We start from the raw sequence: 21,108 nt of genomic DNA, 5'->3' as shown, positions 1-21,108 counted from the left end.
CAAGAGCTCCTCTCCAGACCTGCCTCTGCTCTAGGACTGCCAGTGCAGGGGTGGAGGCTCCAGGCTGTGGTTGTATCTCCCCGGGGACTGTGTGCTGTTGCAGTGCTGAGGCTGAGCCCGTGGGGCTCTGCTGTGTCCCAAAAAGCAGCAGAAGGGTTTGGGCACACAGCTCACTGGCCATGGGTGGGACCTTACCCACCCCTGTGCCTTGGGGGGGAAATGATTCTGCTGACTTGTTCCACTCTCCAGAGTTTGCTTATGTCTGAAGTCAGTCCTAAGTCATAATTAGTGAAGGGAGGGCATGAATTTATTACAGACCTCAACTTGCAGGCAAATTTCAGGCTCAAGACGGTGACTTCTGAACTGAAAAAGTCTAATTATGCAACATGTGGGTCTTTCTCCATACCTTATGGTGATCAATATTGCAGAGGCCAGAAAAAAACCAGTTACCTATGTTAAAAAATGCACTTTTCCTGCTTGGATTCTGGAGGTTCCTTCTCTACAAATGGCATGGTGCTACCTGTACTGAGCAAGGATATTTAGGAGTGGGCACAGTTAGTATTGACCATATTGAATACAAAAGAAACAAAATTAGTTTGGACATCAGATGTCATCAGAAACACTACCAATCCATATATGAAACAGAGAGAAAGAAAGTTATCAATGCACCAAAGAGAGTCCTTAAAAAGAGGAAAAGAAGAGATGGGAGCACTAATATTTGAGCTTATTTGAAGTTGGTTTGAGTAAAAGGGTTACCCTGAATTAGACACCAGATCTCTAATTCAGGAAGCTGCAGAACTGGCTGCTGTTAGGCAGCAGTGTGTGACCTCAGTTAAAACAGACATTGTAAAAAGGGTGCAACATTAGGCAATCTGATTATAATGAAGCTAAAATGCTTTAGAAAAGTAGGACTAATTTCCAAGAACATTGCTGTTACAGAGGCAGCCATCCTGCCCCTGGGACAAAAACTAGCATATTTCATGACACTACATTACTGAACTGGTAGAAGAACATTTATGGTGTTGCTCCTATGGTCTCTTTCTAGTCTCTCTTCTATTACAATACAACCTCATCTGGCTTCTCTTTGAACTGGTCCATGCATTCAGCCGGCAGAGCAGAATTCACAGTATGCCATTCTTGTGTAGGCCTGCCAGCATTTCCAAAGCTGGTTTGTGCCGCTCCATATCATGCTGCAGCGCATGATACAGACTTATCTTCCCTCCCTGAGCAACCAGCCATTGTAAATGTTTATATAGGCAGAAATATAACTGAGTGCCTAGGGACTGTGCCCCTTGTCTAAAATAACCTGCTTAAGCATAGGGTCAGAGAGACTGATCATATGCCTCAACCAGATACATTTCTCAGCACTCCTGGGGGATCAAATAGAAACAGATCTTTGCAATTTTTGTTGTATTCCAATCAGGGTATCCATATGAAGACACATATAGCGTTTCAATGCAAAATTAAAATAAAACAATCTTCTGAAACCCTTAGTTCTGCGTGGACAATGTGTCTCTCTTTGATACTGATAATATTAGGAGAAAATAACCCCTTCAACACTGCATTCAGTGAGTTACCGAATAATCTACTGGATACTTGTAATGATAAAACAGCTCAGAAATTCCTGACAGCTATTAAGATTACAAGACAGTGCTACAAATCCCAGAAGTGTAAGTCTAATAGAGTGTTTGATCACAATCTAAAAAAGATAGAGCAATAAAAGACTGATACCTATACATATCATGCTATGTAAACCTCTCTGATTTCAGCTGTTACATTTTTGAGGTAAAAATGTTAAGTAATAGTTTCCCAGAATTTGATTCCTAAACAATTTTGAGTTAATATGCATCACAATCTCCAGAGAATACAAACATGTGCTTTCCTCCTTTAAAATCAAAACATGGTATGTTTTCTTCTGAATTAATTTCACATATATCTCTTTTGAAAAAGCATATCTGGAGCAGAGGCAATTGCCCAAAATAATAGCTGAAGGAAGTGAGTAATACCAATAATACATTTTCTGTCTATCTATTAATTATTGTACATTTTCTCAAAGAACGCATTCAGTGTTAATTTTTTGAAAGGTTTTAATGGGTCACTGCATTGAAGAAAAACAAATTTTGCAATTCCTACTTGTATTGTCAGATATTTGTAAATGTAATTATGGTGTTATGAACTGCCAGAATAGTAAATTCACAGCATCATTGCCATGGAATTTAAACATGCAATAAACAGTGCTTTCATAATTTCAAAGGAATACGGTGACCTGTGGAAAAAAAGCCAAAACTGGTGACATGTTTGGATGACCTGCCTATGCTTAATTCCGGCTCTTATTCTATTTCTTTCTAAATGCTATCTGGGGGTTTGTTCATTTAGCTATGTTTACACCTGGTACCATTGAGACCTACTGATAAACACATAACTCCTTCTCAGGAGCTGAACTTCCATATGAGATCTCTCTCAGGCATGCAGTTTAACAGACTGATGAAGCTGAAAAAATCTGAATATAGTAGTCAAGATAAAAATTATCTGGTTTCATAAGATATTAGTTTTTGTACATAACCGTACAAGATGACAAATATCAGTGGGTTGGATTTTAATGGATCAAAGGATTTGGCTCTGTTACTTTTTATGGCTTTGGTTTTTGTGGCTTTCAGGAAAAATGTGTCATGGTCGTAACCTCTATACATCTATCATCTAATTAAAGTAGAACCAGAGCAATGAACTTATCTCTACTAATGGTATTAGAAATTTTGTCCTTTAATCTTGGTATTCCAAATAACAAATGTTCCAGATGAAAGCAACCAAAGCAGTAGTTACATTGATATCCTAGAAAATATTTCATTGCTAAATTATTTGTGAAATTACACTTTCAGATTCTTTGTATCATTTTAGCATGTTTGGCTTATTTTTTGTGTTTTGTTAGGTACTGTCTAATCCCCTTGAAGATATTTGTTAATTTTTTTTCCTGAATATTTTTTCTTCTGAGTAAAAGAGGCAAAAAATACTGTAAACATATATTTTTTCTTTGATGCTTGGTTTTCCCTTTGCCCTAAAATATATCACAAGCACTGAAAGATTATTTTCCTCTTGTAATTTGCACACTATACTCCCAACATGTAAGCTCCAGAAATTATTTGAATTTTTATTATTATATTAAAAATAAATTAGGAAACAAACAAACAAACAAACAAAAATCCTCTCAAAAAGCTCAATCTGAAACTCAGGTGACCACTATATTAATCAATTTTACTCATATGCTGTATACATTTCAGGAACTCCATGTGCCTTTTGAGGATCCATAGCTGTAAAAATGTTATCCTTCTGTTAAACAAACTGGAATGTTCGGTGTTCAGACTTTATTCAAGGATGAAACATAATATGTTGGTAAGAAACTTTTACTATGCTCCTGCTGTTCTTAAGACTTCTTGACAAGAAACTGTCTTATTTCTTGTCAAGAAACAAGAAACACCATGATATCTTCTAAAAACTTAGGAAAATGTCTGGGCTAATAACAAGAAAAATGGATACCACCTTCCTAAATGCTTTCAGGCAAGATAGTCCTCTGAACTACCATTTTTTAAAGTGTGGTAATGGAGTGAAAAACGTGGATGACTATTTTATACAATCATTTAGGTGATCCATAGAGGAGTTCTCACTGTCTTCCTCCTCTGGATGTGAACGACATTAATAGTAAGTTATATAAAAAATAAAATTTGCATTAGTATGATTTTTTTAATGAATGGTTAACTTACATTTTATGATAATATCTGAATACCATGCAAACTGGGATAGCAATATTTCGCTTTTCTGGGTGGTTTGTGGTTTGCTTTCCAGAAGACCTAGGTTAAATACTCACTCATATGAAACTGAAACTACTGCAGCTGCTTTTTATTACACAGTGTTGTAATCCATGGAAGAAGAAATCAAAAGAGGATTGGAAGTTTGGAATATATTGTAAATTGTGCTGAATAACATCCTGCTGTTTTCACTAGTTAGACCACTTGTGGTTCAGAGGGGCAAATGTTGCTTATCCATGTGGATAACTCCATTTGAGGACCTGTGGTCAGACTCGTGCTCTGCATCTGTGTGATTCACCAGGAGAATGACAAGGAATCACGGAATATGCTGAGTTTGGAGGGACCCGTCAGGATCATCAAGGCCAGCTCCTGACCCTGCACAGCATCATTCCTAAGAGTCACACAATGTGCCCAGGAGCATAGTCCAAACACTTCTTGAGCTCTGTCAGGCTGGTGCTGTGACCACTGCCCTGGAAACCCTGTTCCATGCCCAAACACTCTGAGTGAATAATATCCGACCTTTTATTAATATCCAACCTAAAGCTCCCCAAAAAACTTCAGACCACTCCTTGAGGACCTGGCACTGGTCACCACAGAGAAGAGATCATTGCAGTCTGCTCCTCCTCTTTCCCTTATGAAGAACTTGCAGACTGCAATGAGGCCTCCCCTCAGTGTCCTCCAGGCTGAGCAGTCCAAGTGATCTCAGCTGCTCCTGGTATGGCTTCCCCTCAAGGCCCTTCACCACCTTTGTTGCCTTCCTTTGGCCATTCTCTCATAGTTTAATGTCTTTCCTATATTTTGGTGCCCAGAACTCCACACAGCATTCAAGGTGAGGTTGCCCCAGTGTAGAGCAGAGCAGGACAATCCCACTGGTGCTGCTGTGCCTGATGCACCCAGGACAAGGGTGGCCTTCCTGGCTGCCAGGGCACTGCTGGCTCAGGTTCAACTGGCAAGAAAAAGAACTGGCAAGGCTGCCTTTGTGTCTGCTCACAGTACCTCCCATCTTTCAGTCCATTGCAAGACAGCTACCCTGGCAAACAAAAAAAGTGTAAAGCTCATAAAAACAGCAAGGATATTTGTAAAGTTTGGTGGTTCTCATCAAAATAAAAGTGGTTCTCAATACTAGGAACTTAAAATGATGAAGACATGGCAAGATCCTCCTTGGCTGGAAGCTGAGTTAGAAAAGTATCAGAATGAAAAAGGAAAAGAAACCACAACTTTTATAAGTGTAATAAGCCACTGGAACAGTCTATCAAGGGAAGAAAGGAATTCATCATGGCTTGGAGTTTCTGTGAAAACACAACTGCTTTAATAATCCTGTTTGCTGATGTCTGTAATTTTTATGATGTGCCTTGTGATGCTTAGTGGATTCTGGGTAAAGCCATCTCCTGTGTTTGTTTGAAATGCTCAGATTTCATTTCATTCTACTCATGCCGAAGAGTTTGTATGGCTCAAGTGAAACCTAATGTCTCCAAAGTAAAAAGACAGATACTCAAACATTTTTTTAAATCTCAGGGTTTTGCAATCTCATAATTTCTATGCTTATTTTATTATTTTTGAATCTTTGGAGTTGTCAGTAATGTTCTCTACCAATCTTTGGTTTGTCTGCAGTTCTCTACCATCTGAATGGTATGAGTGAGCTAAGAAACAATGAAGTAGGATTGCAGCAACTTCAGTTTCTCCATGAAATTATTTTCCTTGAAATCTTCTGACTTTTTTTCCTTTTCTTGATCTTAAAATTCTTCATTTTTAGAGCCATGCATTACAGTGGAAAATCCATGTCTTTTGCTAGAATATGAGGTCTGTCATTAACACACACAAAACTGCTAGTGTTGTTATATGCTTGGAAAAGATATTTGTCCCTATTTCTGTCTCACTCTCAGACATTATTTAAAGTATATTACTCTTGAGATTTATCATTCAAGTATGTATCTCAGTATGTTATTGATTGCTAGATATCTTCCAGCATCCCCCCAGCCACCACCTGAAGGCAACTGGGAACCTCCTGACCCCTCTGTTGCCTATTCTGTACTCTGATTTTGAAGCTCAAATGGGGGCCTACCTTGTTACCATGTCAACAAAATTTATTATTTACCTTTGAAACTTCTTGAGAAGTGCATTGGTTTGATTCAGGTATTCTTTTTCAAAAATTATTCTTAAGTCAAAACAAGTTGAACAAATAGGAAATAATTAATTTATAATGTCAGATGCAGATAGCTCAGTCACAGGAGTGAAGAAATATGTGAAGAAATAAAAGATCTGTTTAGCTTACTTCCCTAAATTAGATCAGAAAGGTCTTCCTTTTCTTCTCTCTTCAGAATTGTTTCCTCCCTTTTCAGCATTTTATTCAAGTTTCAGGCTTTATGCTTGTCATTTATATCGTGTAGTGAAATATTCCAGCTTTCTTAATAATGTCCTTCAATCAATTCTTCCAGAAGTTCAGACCATTTTTTTTTCCCTCTGTAATGACTTCTGTCTTATCCTTCCAGAAAAGACAGTCTGTCTTTCCACTAAATTTTAGGGAGAAAAACAAGGGATTCTTTCATTTCCATAGTTATGTAAATATGTTTACTGGGAGTCATACTCTGCTCTAAATTGATTAATAAAGAGAGATTTATTTCAATGGCGTCTCTTTCCTTCTCTGTGATAACTGTTTCTAATGCATCTTTTACTAAGCAATATATTTTTCATGCATTTTATTTAAAAAATTACTTTAAAAATGCACTTGAAAAGACAATAGTCTCAGCTGTACACAGCTTGTCTGAGGCTTGATATAATGTCAGAGAAGTCCTTTGGAGTGATAGTGGATTAGGGGGTGACTAATCCTCTATTTCTTCCTTAAGGCATATAATAGTGTTGTGTATTCAATATATTTCCCCTGAGAATAGGCATGTGCCTGACACTGTATTTCCTAGCTAAAATGGAAATATTCTGATCTGCAGTGCATTTCATTTTGCCAGAACATATAGATATATGATTCAGATCTCTTAGGATGTGCTGGCAGTAACTGGTAGAATCTATTTTATAATGGGTATATATATATTCTATATATATATATATTCTATATAACATATTCTATAATGGAAATATAATGTGGTTTTCTTTTAGCTGGTGTTTTAGTTTAATTTAAAATAAATTATATTTTTTCAAATTACACTTTTATGAATGATTTGTGACCTCTACCAGTGGCAGAAATCCTAAAAAAAATTTTAACATTTGTTAGAACCATTCTAAGGGATCCCTTTGAGGAAGTCATATTTTATGTTTAGAAGAACTAAAGATGTCAGAAAAAAATGCTCCATGTTCCAATATCATGGAGATCAAGAATCTCAGGCTATAAAATTTGGGAATATCTGAAGCAAAGAGCTCTGTTTTGCTCTTTTTCTCTTAGGGACTCATAGTATCATAGAATGGTTTGGGTTGGAAGGGAACTTAGAGATCAACCCCATTACCATGGATGGGGATGTCTTCCACTAGATCAGGTTTCTCAGAGCCCCATGCAGCCCTGCCCTGAACAATTCCAGGGATGAGACAGCCACGACTTCTCTGTGCTGTTCCAGGGTCTCACCACTGCCACAGTAATGCATTTCTTCCTAGTATGTGTCCCAAACCTACCCTCTCTCTGTTTAAAGCCTTTCCCATTTATCGTACCTATACCTGCCCTTGTGAAGTCCCTCCCCATCTCTCTTAGTCTCTAAGGATTTTGAAGTGTTTAGGAGTGTATTAGTAACCTCATATGGAGAAAACTCTCATGCATAATACTCGGATTTTTAGAAGCTATTTTCAGAGAAATAAATTTCTCTGAAAAGAAATACATAATCCCATAAATCCTTTCTTGTATTGACACTGAAAACAGCACTTCAGATATGAGTACTGTTTTGAGTGATAATCAGGAGAGCTCATCTCTTTTAACATATAGGTATCTCTTCTCTACATTCATCAACTCTAAGATCATAGCCAAAGGTGACAAACAGACCAGAGAACTTGGATCTAAACTTTAGTGTCTTTGTTCTCCTTTAGGCTTTTTGGCTGAAATTTAGATTGAAAGAATTATAAAAACATTTTCTATCTGCCTTCCTGTACAATTATAATCATCAGAATATCACGCATCTCAGATACACTAATTTATATTTGCAGTAACTATATTAGGTATTTGTTTTACAGGTGAAGAACCAAGGTGCAAGGACGTTTATATGGAAAGACTGGGACTAATCTGAAACATCAACCTAGAAATCACCCCCATTGATAAAAGCGTATCTACATGCATCCGTAGAATCTGAAAGCTTGAACAACCTTTTTGGAAACATGGAAAAAAACATTCAACAGTCTTATTCAATTAATTGTGCTGGAAATATAGGATAGTACAGAATCCTAGCAAATGTACCATTTATTATCTTGTCATATACTAGTAGCAATTTATAGGGAGCTCTCTGGTCATCAAAAGTATCCCTTCTGCAATTCAGGATTATGTTTCAAATCAACCCTCAGAATCAATTCCATGCTTATGTGTTTCAGAATTATTGGTGATAGTTGGGTCAAAAGTCAGGAATCTGTTTTTGCCTTGATGAGGGGAAAATGAAGCCAACAGGATACCAATGGGCTACAAATGAATAAGTCAATTTTCAGGTAAGAAAGGCAGGAAGAGTACAGGCCCTAATTATACTCACTACATATAAATTTAAATTCTTGCTCTGCTGAAATAGATACAGGTTTTGTCATTGACTGTGCTGAAGCCAAGAAATTATTCATTACTTCTAAATGAACTCTTGGCCATTATAAAAGCTGTTTCAATATAAGTTGTTTTTAGTGGAACTCTATTTGGGTATGTGTCATGGTTTGAGCCTGGCACAGAGCCAGTGCCCCCATGAAAATGCCCTCACCCTGGTGTCTGCTGTGAGATGTGACCAGGAATAAGCAAAACAGGCTCCAGCTTAAACATAAAGAACACTTTATTACCTAAACTACAAGAAAATAGGGAAAAACTATAAGGAAACGGGAAAAAAAAAAAAATTGAAAACCTTACAAAAAAACCACTTTCCTCCTCCCCACTACCTGAATTTCCCAATCCGATACATTCTCCCAAATCACCAACTGCCCAGCCTGGCACCACACTTTAGTATACTCAAACTTCAGTTCATGGAGAGGAGTCCTTCTTGTTCCATAGGCTTCCCCTGGAAACACGCTTAAACCTCGTGTGCTTCCATGTCACTTCGGCACCGCCCGGAAAAGTCCTTTTGCCGCTTGTGACATCTTCCTTCCATGCCCAGTGCTCTCACCACCGTGCATGGACCAGAGCTGCTTTTAGGGTTGTCCTTTAAGGATGCCTTGTCTCACTCCAAAAAGGCACAGTCTCTGCTTTGGGACATCTGTCCCCCCCATATTTTTCCAACCCCCTGGGGCCGAGGGGTCCCCACGATGAACCCTCCTGGTTCTGAGGCACTGCCTCCCCCTAAGTGCAGTCTCTGTGTCACAGGAACAAACTGAGTCCATGGCCACAAGAAAAGTCCAGCCAAAAGGCCACTCCAATCATCTCTCCCCACTCAGTCAGTCGTCTCCACGTCCTTCAGGCCAGGTCCTTGTCTCATCTCATCTCTTATCTCTCTTCTTATCCAGTTCTGAGGAGGATCAGCATTTTTACAAGGTCCCAATCATGTAAGCAAAAGGGTTAAAAATTTCAGTCTCTGTCTGTCCCAGAACGCCGGCACTCCCACATCGCTGCTGCTCGGGCCGCCGGCACTCTCCTCCCCCTTCTCCTCCTGGGCTGGCTGCTATCACATTCGGCGTCGCCGGCTCTTCTCTCTCTCTCCTGGGGGGGGGGGAGATGGCTGCCCGATGTCTCTTGGGGCTCCTCCACCCTTCCATCCTCTAGGGCCTTCTCACCCCCATCTCTGTCCAGGCCCAGGCCTACCACGTGGCTGCCCCTCCCCCGCCCAGCAGCAGAGGCTGGACGGGGGAGGGAGATCCGACCTCCTTCCCTCGAAGTCCCAAGAGAGCTTCCCAGGGCCGAAGCTCTGCTTTTTAACCCCTGTGTATTCTCGGAGGTGTGTCCAAACCCCACTGGCTACACCAGGTGTCAGTATCAAACTCCGAACATCCATTGGTTTGACCACAGCATCCCAGAATTCCCACTTCTTCCTGGTCAAACCACCACAGTATGTATTATTTATTCAATTATTTCTTTGTCTTATCACTGAGGCAACCTTTTTGCATATTTTCTGTGTGTTTTGCTTTGGAAAAGGTTTCTTGATATTCAAAATCCCCTGTACTTTCATTCTGGTTAGACAGAATCTTTAGTACAATGCCAGTTTACATTCTCAAATGGAATCTTGACTAACCTAAGGAATTAATCCCATCGTATTTTAAACCAGTTTATATTTAACTGTTTTCTTCAGATATAGATCAACTCTGTTTCAAATGTTGCTGTTGAATTTTTTCCTCCCAGGTAATATAAAACTCCAATTTTCATTGATCTGAGACAGGGAACATTTCTGATGGCACTAAATACCTAAGAAGTCCCTGCATATGTGTGTGTGGTTGCACATGTTTTTCACATCTAACAAATACTGTAGGGTGAGCAAAGGCAAGCAATACACTCTTAATTGAAACTTTCCTAAATTTCCTGAACCTCTTATGTCTGCAAAATTTCATGGAAAATCTCATATGAGGAAGCTGACTTGTGATATTTTGACACTTTCATCTCCAAAGCTCAAAAAGTTGAAACATACCAGAATAATTCAAAGCCAAAGGCTTTGAACCTCAGGGATATTATATAAGTTTAGTTTAGATTTGGAGCAAATGCCCTCAGCAGATCTTATATTAATTTAACTTTTTTATCCACAATAGTTGTTAGTGGTTCATCCTGAAGGTTTTTTAGCAATTAGATTCTGGGGATTCAGGCTCTGGAATTAGGCACAGACTGAACCAGCAGCTATGACAGTGGCAGTAGCAGAGGTCAGGATTTAATGCATGGACACATGTCCCTCAGATGGCTTGAACTCCAAAAGCTCTGCACCTAGGTGGGCTGATTACTGTCCACAATAACCCATAATAAGTAGCATGTTCTTAAATAATTAGCCATCTTATAAGAGCGTTATCACTCAATTCATTTAGAGATGAATTTAAAGATGATTTCTTGGAAGGTAAAATCTCTGTTTTATGGCAGTTTAAGAGGATAATTAAATTTAAATTATTCTTTTTATACTTCTAAAATAAGAAATAACTAACGTGGCTTAAGGCACATGGGTCATTGTGACTTTGGCTACTATGGAAAATCTATAAATATGGGCATTGATATATCCTCTGTTATACAACACAATTACTTTGTGGTAGTTTTATTAAAGGTAAACTCTATTTTACTTATTCAGGTTTTTTTAATGATTATTTTAAAGAAGACTACAAAACAGCTTTAATTTAAGACCTAATTGATTTGCTGGGGGTCAGTCTCCATAAACCTGCTTTGAGGTTTGACTTGCTGAAGAATTGCTCAAACAGGTGGTAAAGAAGCACTGGAAAAGCCTGTCAGACCGGCCTGCATTGCTAAAACACAGTATTCTGGTAGGCATGATTTTGGGCAAGGTCAGTGTCGTGTCAGGTCAGATACCCTTGTTCTTGCAGACTGGTGTCTTGCCGCACGTAGCTCTAGTGGACATACAGACATTGACAAGGGATGTGTGGCTGGATAGGACCCAGCAATGCGTGCTCACAGCCCAGAAAGCCAATCTTGTCCTGGGCTGAAACTGAAGAGGTGTCACCAGCAGGGTGGGGGAGCGAATTCTGCCTCTCTACTCTGCTACACCTGCACTGCTGCACCCAGCTCTGGGGTCCCCAGCACAGGAAGAACAGGGATCTGTCATGGAGCAAGTCCAGAGGAGAGGCACAAAGATGATCAGAGGGAAGGAACAGCACTCCTCTGAGGAAAGGCTGGAAGACCTGGGATTGTTTAGCCTGTATATGAGAAGCCTTTGGCGTGACCAAATAGTGATATTCCAGAATCTGGAGGAAGCCTACAAGAGAGATGAAGAGGGATGATTTACAAGGGCATGTAGTGACAGAACAAGGAAGGATGGCTTCCAACTTAAAAATAGTACGTTTAAAGCAGATGATAGGAAGAAATTCTTTACTGTGAGGATGGTGATGCATTGGAACAGGTTGGCCACATAAGCTGTGGATGCCCCATCCCTGGAATTGTTCAATGCCGGGTGTGATGGGGCTCTGAGCCATATGGTGTAGTGAGAGGTATCCCTGCCTATAGCAGGGGTGTTGAAACTAAATCTTTTAGGTTTCCTTCAACCTGGGCCATTCTATGACAAGTCACTGGAGAACTTCTTAGGCCAGAGTCCTGGTAAGCATTCTGGAAATACCCAAATGCTATTTGGAGGTACAGTTTAACTATGTATATGCAATTCTCTCTCCACATTTCCTCTGGCAGCAGGGCATGTGGACTGGGAGCAATAGCAATTCTTCCAATATAGAGAACTGCAGGGCCAGGGACAAGCTCCAGCAAATATGAGGGCATCACTGGATTTTGATAGATACCGTGCTGCAAACTTGAAACTCAGAGATGGACAGAGATGTAAAAAATCTCTTCTTCAGTTAAACTTTTTTTAACAGGAGTGCCATCTCCTGCAAAGTTAACAGTATACTTTATACTGACTTCAAGAACTTGTGAGTCTACCTGTGGTACTCCTTCTGAATTACAGGACTTTTTTAAAAATAAATTTTCATCTTAAGTAGGGAATAATTTTCCCACAAAACCACACAAATGGAAATATAATTGATCTAAATTATCTGAAGGCAATTTGGCTGTATAACTTTAATTTAACATAATTTAAGGAAAATAAAATGTTAACATTAAATCCAGGAATCAAACTATGTAGAAATGGATTTTTCTGGCCATACAGTTTAAAATTTCCCATTTTATTTACTTGCTATAAATAGAAATATATATGGATCTCAGTGCAAACCGGGGATCTTGTTGTACTGCAGTAGAACTGGCCCTGAAATTTAATGGTTCCTCCAGTCCTCCAGTTCATCTCCACACTCCTGCATAAGCAAGACCCACACTTAAAGTTGCTCTTTGTGTGACTTCTAGCTTACTTTCCTCATGCATGGGAAGATTTTGCACAAGCAGGATGCATTAATGGGTATGGTGGATACGTCATGGGTAGGAAGTTTTAAAAGTATAATTCCAGATTCTTAGTCATATGATTTCTAATTGCTGGAGCCAGGTAGTCTTGTAAGTTGGTTCTTGATTTTTTAGAAGCTATTTATGAAGCATGTTTCATTTGTGAGTCTCTGGTCATTTATGAGTATTACCACGTGCAGGTAAGTACCTATACCTATACATAGCACAGGAAGAGAAAAGTGATCCTTAAATGGCACAATAAAAGGAAATCAGATGTGCTCACCTGGGATAAAAGCACAGTAAGAGGTATATAAACAGAAAGTAGTTTAAACAATCTGACCCACTAGTAAGTAGGTAAAATGGGGAGAGGACTAATTTCTGGATTTGAAGCCTGAATTTGTCATCACTTGAAATCCACTCTGTTCATCCTTAGTTATCACATAACATGATAGGACAACTAACATGTTGCACTGTTTTTGCTTTTTCATCTGTAGTAGCTACCAAGGAGACAAGAAAGGCAGCAGCAACTGCACCCAGAGATATTTTCAAATTGTTTACAGTTTCCATGGAGAGAATATCTTTAAACACGTGATCTGATTGACTACAATCCCTTCTACTGCTTGAATATTGTGTAGAAAATTTGGTGTTTCCTCTTGCTGAATAAAACTAAGAGGGTTTTATAATTTTATTTTTATTTTTTAAATCATGCTTGTTATATTTCTTGTGGGGCTAGTTCAGCTTGTATTTCTCCGTGCCAGGCACTTGCAAACACAGATCTCTACAGCTGATGAGTTCAGTTCTGCCAAAAATACTCACAGTAACTCCAACATTCCTTATTGCATTGTTAGTATGACATTTAAAGATTAATATTTATTGTGCTCTTATGTTTCTTCCATAAACATGTAAGGAAAGGAAATAATCTCAGTAAAAGACATGGTATTTTTGGCTTCCTTTACCTTCAGCTCTTCAAAAAGCCATTATTTCTGGCATGGTATTCTGTAAGGAGAGTGAATAGAAAATAAAAGAATTCCTGAAGAATTAAGTTAAAATTTTCATACTTGAATTTTCCTATGCTTTACTTCCAATCAGAATTGTTCATGAGTTGGGTATTTCTGCCTTCTTCCCCTCTGAAAATGCCATCTTCATAGAATCATTCCCAATATTATTGTTTCATATTAGAAAATATTGAAATACAGTCTTGAAATTTTATGCTCAGATAGCCTTTAAGTACTTATTTTTCTTTTCTGTTCATATTTGCCTTCCTTTTAGAAAGCAATGGTACAAATTAGGACTAAAGCTATTAAAATCAATACAGTGTTTGTGTCTTGTTCAGACTTGACCTCCCCCAGAATTTTGTCGGTTTATGTGAGATTTACCTTACTGACTCTAAGTTATTCCATCTACTTCAGACACTTCTCTCTATTGCTGCTGAAGGATCCAAACATTTATGTAACTAACATTAGCTGAGATTTCTTTCTTCCTCTATCTCTTTGTGTCTCATAGTGATGTTTGGGTGGGATGGTTCCCATGACACACATTTGGAGGAGGTTCATTTCTAGAAGTTGAGGGACATAGCTTTCCCTTCTGGTTTTTGAGTTTACTTGTGTAGGTTGACTTCTCTACTTCTGAATGGCCACTCAAGGCAAAGAACCACAGAGCTCTTCAGCCACCAGGTCCTTTGGCCCTAGACATAACCTGAATTAATTTATTCTTCAAAAACAACACAAAACAGGGCAGAGAAATGAAATTAACAACTGCTTTTAAGACCATCAGCATATCTTCACATTCTCCACAGATTTATCCCTATCCTGAAAAATGAGAACTGACTAATTTTCTTTTTTTTTTAAATCATCTAGTGCTGAACGTGGGTTCTCTTCTGCATTACTACAGCCTCAGTTCTGATGTTAGTATCTCTGAGGATTTTTATTTTGAATTTCTATAGCTCTACAGGTTTCTAATAAAACCAAGAGGCACTCCTACTGTTCTCTCTCTGAATACATTGTCTTAAATTTTTTAAACTGTTGAAATGCACTTGAAACTATTCTTAAGATAATTTTAATTCACTTTCAAAACAGAGATGTCTCAGGCTTGCAATATTTCATAACAAAAATGATGCCCAAGCAGGAACCTCTAAACAATTGAGAAGCTTTTCTGTAATCTGTTCTCCTAACCTTAGGTCTGGATTTCCCCAGGTAAAAAATTGTCTGTTCTTGAAATTTGCCTGGTTAGAATTTAAGGATGAAGTAATTTTTCTGAATATCTCACACTTGGAAATCCAGCTGTCTCTACTCTGGATATATTGCAGGATATATAACTGAAAATCTCAGGCACACATTTCAGCTGAAATGTCACTCTCATGAAATTTTTTTGTGCTTCTGAGATATTGTGGGCTCCCTTTGAAAGTGCCATATAGTGAATCCCATGCCTCCAGAAGGTTGTGACCACACCATGATCTGCAAAACCCTGGTAAAGATGCTCTCCCATAGGCCTGGGCTGGAGAAAAGTCCCAGGGAAATAGTGCCCCAGGGAAAGGCTTTGGCTGGCAGCTGAACAGGCTCCTGCCTCAGGCATTGTTTGACATTGAGCAGGGGCATGTTTGATTTGCAATCTTGTACATTTCTTCCAACAATATGACTAGCTATTTAAACATTTTCTCTCAGACAATCTCAAGTTCACTGACACTACCACTAGCATCTTATTAATAAAACTTTTTAAATGTGTTTCTCTCACACCAACACAATTAATTCTGCTCTTCCCAATTTCCCCTGGAACACATAGTGTAACGTGATATGCTAAGGTATTATAAAGCTGAATATTTTCATATCTGCTAAATTTTTGTTTTAATTTGGGGTATCTGCATACATTTTAGAGAGTGCTGATAGCATGTTTTGCTCTTCCATGTGAGTCCAACCTTCGTGTGGAGGCTGGAGACTCTTTTGAGCAATGTTTGACTCTCCTGGGCTTGTGTTGCCCAAGGGCTCTGGCATTTTTGAGAACTCTCAAAACAAAATTGTTTAGCCTTACTAGCAAAGGACCAGGTTGGGTCTTCCGGAGTCTGTTTTTTCTGGAAGAACAGTAGATGCATTTCTGCAAGAATCCTGGCCAATGCTGTCTCTTAAAATACTGCTTATGAGAAGCTGAAAGTCTCTGTCCAAGTAATGATCATTTATTGCCCTATCAGTGCACCTCTTTTTCTGATTCAGGTTACTGGTCTATAGGCAGACCTTGGGTCTTACATGGCATGCTGCCTTTTTAGGCTAATGAGCTTTGGCAACCTTTAAGTGCTTTGCTCACCTCTGTCCTGAAAGTGGATGTTACTGTCTCCAGAAAAGTTAATGTAAAGAGCTCAGTTAATCCTCGCACCTGAGTGATGACGTCCTAACAACCTTGTCCCTGCCTGAGAAAGCAGCTTAACTCAAATCCAAATAATAATATTTTACTTTGTTCTCTGGTTGTAGATAATTCTGTAATTCTATGCAAATGGTAATCAAGCTATTTTAGAACAGCACCACTAAAAGCTGACACTTTATAGCACACTATATATTTGCTGTCCTTTTTTTTTGTGCTTTCCTCAGTATTTATTTTTTTGCTGTGTTTCTGAATGTCTTCGTAGGTTATTTTAAATACTGCTTTCTAAAATTCTTATCTAATACTTCTGGTTAGCATTCAGCACTTTTATGGAGACTGTAAATTACACACTATGTGAGCCAATAAAAATTTCATTCAAAACCTTAAGAAGAGCATTTTTAGAAGCACTGAGGGATAAGACAGTAAAATCCAGAATAAATACAAAATAGTGTTCTGGTGAGAATTTCTTATCACCAACCAGAACATTTTGCTAACTCATGGGGGTAATGGCTGACAAACTTTTCTTGGAATCTGTCAGTCCTGTCATTTTCTGCATGGCTGCAGAGTAAATCACAGGCAGTAAGCAGAGCACCTTGGTCAGTAAATCACTACAGCACTTGCCAAGCACTGCAGTAAATGGACAAGAGACAAGTTTGTGGCATGTTGCTTTACATCCAGTGTTTGGACAACAGTCAATTAGATTTTATGGCATGGAGTTACACTGAAGCTTTACTGCTCTGTTGATAATAGGGTACCAACCAGAGAAGATGATTATTCTAACTGCTAGGCAATAAAAGCAAAACGCTGTTATTACAGACTTTTCTCCCCATTTCTTTCAAAGCTTGGCTGCATTATTATTTCATGTCAGTTTTGAGATAATGCGTGTCAACATTGTCAGACAAGGTACACACCACCTGCAAGGCAGACCTGTTGGAAGGGTGGGCCTGCTCATTATTAATGCTGTGATGGTCTGTGTCTAGCCTTGTCTTCTTCTGACTCTGTCACATCGTCTGACATTTTATTTATCACTTTCATATCTATTTATTTCCAGAAATAGTTTAAAAGTGTAATCCTTGTGTGGGCTCAGCAAACTGGAAAATAATTTTAGCTCATAGAGTATATTTTGGCATTTTGGGTAATGAAATCTGATGATATTGCTCAGAGGTTTATGTTTGCAAGAGAGATACAAAATGGTTGCAATATGTCTTAGGAGCCCAGATCCCAGGTTTGCTGAGAGCATGGGCTCAACCTGGCAGCTCTGTCACTGTGCAAGTGACAATGTTTGCAAAACAGTGTTAGGGATAGCAATGACTCATCTTGAGAGAAGGAGTGTGAGCTTCTTCCCTAGAAATAAGGGGAAAGACATGATCGCTGATTACACAGAGGCCGAAAGAGCAGGGGAGCAGATTCCATCAGATGCTTGTTCAAAGAAAGAAAGAAAGATGCCCATGGGTTTCCCAGAGGTGTGCAGTAAGAGGACAATAAACATACTACAGGACAACACACACTACTGGACAAAGCCAGGTTATTTGGCAGATTATGTCTATCCAGGTTTTCTGACGGATTATCTCCCTCTCTTTTTGAGCATGGCCTTATTTGGGTTTTGCTGATCTTTCAGGAAGCTCCTCATGTGCGAACATAATTTATATACTTTTCCTTAACCCTGGGTGGATAGATCTTTCCAGGCTGTTGGGTAACAGGGAGTGCATTATTTTATGGAAACTTCAGAAACTTCAGGGCAATTCTATCTGCACTCTTCTTGGGAAGACACATTAAGGGAGCTCTTGAGCCAGAACACAGATATCACTCTGACTGAAGGTAAACCTAGCTGTGGTATTTCTGCTTTCATCGGTTTGTGGTCTTGTCACTGCTGCTCAAGGAAGGTGACTCTGCAAATGCTGTGAGAAAACACCATGGTCATGGCTTCTGCCTTCCCCTCACTAACACTGTCTGACCACGGAGTGAAGTACACAATAAACTGTCTAAACCATGAGAATCATCTCACCCTTTCGCACTACACCCCTGGTGACAGGTCTGCTGGTGGGAGAAAGCCCAGACTCACTGGCACTGAGCATGCCCTGGTGGCCTCCACCAGATTCCATGATCTGGAGGCATTGGTGATCAGGACTTGCCCTGAATGGTCTTAATTGGGCTACTAACAGACTGGAAATCTCAAGAACTGCTATTCTTCTTCCCTAAATGGAAAGAGCTTGTAAAATTTAGTACGAGCTAAATTGCAGGGTCCTATAAAAATGAAATATGATCCTATCCCATGAATTAATGCATAAATAGCTAAAGTTTATTAGAGAGAAGTTTTGTACACAGCAGACTTTAATTTTTCTCCCTGAAATGGCAGAAGGTTGATACTGGTGTAGTAATTTTTGGTTAGAATGAAATTACGGCAAAATTTACTGAAAAGCCTTTAATTTTCATTAATGCATTCACATTTTATTTTAAAAGATTGTTAAATTTAATGGGTTGCTTTAAAAGAATACCTGTAATAAAATAATAAGAAGAAATCTGTTATCAGAGATATTACCATTGATTTATTATCATTATCCAAAATACTACCACCTTTTATTTTAATACTGGCTGTTTAGTGATCTGCTTTGGTCTTTGTGCTGTACACTGAAGTCACCTGGTTGTGACAGAAGCCAAAGGCACATTTATATGGTCTGAAACCAGGATTAGGTATTGTACTAGTAAAAAAGGCAATAATGTTTTACTAAACCAGCTATAAAAAAACCACTAATTTGAACTTGTTTAAAAATTACTGTAGTAGTGTTTATAAAGAATACATTTTTATATGTAATTTATGCTGTCATAGTATGTTTTTGCAGCAAGCTGCCAGCAAGCTTTCTCTGTTTTTAACTCTATGGTGCTTAGAAGAAACAGTTCAGGTGCTGCTCAGTTTTATGGGGTGTTAAAAGCCCTATTTAGCCCTGTTGTTACTCTGTCAAATATTTACTCTGATGTGGAAGGGAAAGATTTTAACCTCTGAACAGTGTGAGATTTTCCAAGCCGATCAGCACCCAGAGCCCCTGGATGAAATCAGTCATTGTGCAAGTCCAGGTTAATTCTGTTAAAGGAGCTCCCTTGGAGTAATTCTGGCTTGACACTAATGTAATCAAGACCATGACACCTCGGTTGTTAACAAAATCAAAAGAATTAAGAATTAGTATAAAAAGAAGGGGAGCACCATTTCCAAGGAAATTAGAACTGTCCTGTGTGCTCTGCCTTTGCTGCTAAGGCATTTTTCTTTGGCTGATGTAAACTAGGGTGCTTTTCTCCTTTTCTCCAATTGGTTTGGTAACTACTTTTCTGAACTGAGGGATAAGAGCTTATTTTTGTGTTTTTTGGAGTCCTTTTTCTTCTTCACAGAGACTTCTTTCTTTCACTCAGACATTTTCCTAACTAAGAAGTCAAGGTCAACTTTTACTCTCCTTGATGCCCTTTTGAAGTGGAATGTAAACCTACAATTCTCAAAGAAGGTAAACAAATTAAGTACATGGATGCAAATGTTTGTATAAATGCATCCTTGTTTACAGAGAGAGTACTGAACTATTCTTTTTATACTAATTCTTAATTCTTTTGATTTTTATTAACAACCGAGGTGTCATGGTCCTGATTACATTAGTGTCAAGCCAAAATTACTCCAAGGGAGCTCCTTTAACAGAATTAACCTGGACTTGCACAATGTAATAGAGTTCAGGATTTCTATTCCGTGCCTTTGCAGATGAAAGCAATGACAAATCAATAATTTTAAGGGAAATATTCTTACACAGAAAGACATTCTTACCTGCTATTTATAGTTCTGCTTTCTTTAGACATTAAACTCTGATAGAAATAATGAAAAGGAATGAAAAATATTTACATTTTAAATTTGATTGAAATAATAGCTAACAGAAATCAGTACATTTTTCATCTTGAGACTTTGATATATCTATAGAGTTTTGGGATCAAGTGGTTTCTGTAATTAGAATTCATAATTCTGGTATAATATTAAGTAAGCCTCATAATAGTTTGTAATACAAAAAGACAATAGGAAAGCTACTTTTAAAATTGCCATTCTTATCTTGCTCAAAAGCAGTTTATTCAAAACCAGGGTAGTTAGCTGCCTTAGCTTAAGACTCATTGAAATGAAATGTTTCACACAACAATATTTGCCAATATATCATCACAAAGAGACAGATGCAGAAATCTGTAGTATCTTTCTTTTCTGCCTCCTAAAAAAGAAAGCAAGCTGTGGCAGTGCTTTGAATGTAGAGTCCTGGCTGGCAGACTGCAGCTACTCCAGCACCCAGATTTGGGCCCAACATGCCCTGCTGAGGTGAACCCCTGTGTTGCCTCCATTTAACACGTTTTGGTTTGCTTTGCAGGGAGGTTTGAGTGAGTGTTAGCTACACCTTTTCTGGAGAGGTTATCCCAGAGTTTGCCATGATATTGTGTGCCACATGCACTCCAAGCCTTCACAAGCAGAGAGTGTCTGCCCTGATGGCTGGTCTCCCCTCTGGTCTCCCCTCTGGTCCACCAGGGGGGCTGGGGTACATCTGCTGTCAACTTACTCCTGAGCTCTTACCCAGTGAAGGTGTAGGGTTCTCAACACCATTTGCTTCCATGCTGCAGTGTTCTGCTTCTGCTCTATTGTACAATACTAATTGCTTAATATAGACATAGCTTTCATTTAATACTATTAGTTTTCCAGCACATTTTGAAAGCATCTAAATTAAGCCCAAATTGGAAACTTCCGCCTTGTTGACTTTCAGTAGGATCCAATGCTCTTTCTTCACCTATCATTCCTCCCAGACCATTAAAAAAATTACATACCCTTTTTAA

The sequence above is a fragment of the Zonotrichia leucophrys genome, chromosome 1, assembly GCF_028769735.1.
Source record: "Zonotrichia leucophrys gambelii isolate GWCS_2022_RI chromosome 1, RI_Zleu_2.0, whole genome shotgun sequence".
Lineage (NCBI taxonomy): Eukaryota > Metazoa > Chordata > Aves > Passeriformes > Passerellidae > Zonotrichia > Zonotrichia leucophrys.
The sequence above is the reverse complement of the archived record's forward strand: the minus strand, read 5'-3'. Positions refer to the sequence as shown.